Genomic DNA, 827 nt, shown 5'->3' on the forward strand with positions numbered 1-827 from the left:
ACCCCTCTGAGCAGTGCCGTGTGTCCCTGGCCTTGGCAAATAAACCCCCCCAAACAAAGAACAGACACTCAGGGGGAAGATAAACCCCCGTGAGCACGGAAGAGGAGAACAAGAGGGTGAGGAGACACGAGAGAGCAGGTTAAAAAGCCTCGTGCTGAACTCAATTATTTTTCTCCTTATTCACAGCAGCGAAGCTGTGGTGGATCCCATCCCGCAGACCCCAGCATCCCCTGCAAAAGGGCTGCCCAAAGCCAGCGAGTGCCACAAATTATCCTGCACCTTCTAGAATAGAGGCTGCCAGCTAAGAGCAGTGACAAGCGCAGATGACGGTCCGTGAACCCAGCAGGCTGGCAGCCAGCAAACCCCTTCCTGACCAACCCGAGGACTTTCCGAGGGGGCCCATCTCCTGTTGACCAAGAGGTTAAGGTGCCTCCTTTCAAAAACTCGCAGGTAGAAGCCTCATCAAACTTACCGCGGTGTTAGCAAGGCGCCTGATGTCGCAGCAGGTCAATTCAACTGCTGAGCAATCCAAAACCCTAAATCCCCCCAAATCACAACCGATACATCCCACCGACCAGTAACTGGGTTACAAAACCCACACACAGACAGTGGGGAGCCCAGAGGTGTCCCTTGCAGCACACAGCACCAGGCAAAGTGGCACATGGGGATCTCCACTGTGGGGGGGGGGATTAAGCAGTATAAGCCCAGAAATCACCTCGAGCGGGGATAAAACCTCCGGTGTCCCTCCTGAAACAGCAACCGAACACCCTTAGAAGCGCTGAGGACCTTGTTCTGGAGGTGCTGGCACACAGCAGCAGCCCCAGCAG

This window comes from Apaloderma vittatum, unplaced genomic scaffold (assembly GCF_000703405.1).
Source record: "Apaloderma vittatum isolate BGI_N311 unplaced genomic scaffold, ASM70340v1 scaffold29910, whole genome shotgun sequence".
Classification (NCBI taxonomy): domain Eukaryota; kingdom Metazoa; phylum Chordata; class Aves; order Trogoniformes; family Trogonidae; genus Apaloderma; species Apaloderma vittatum.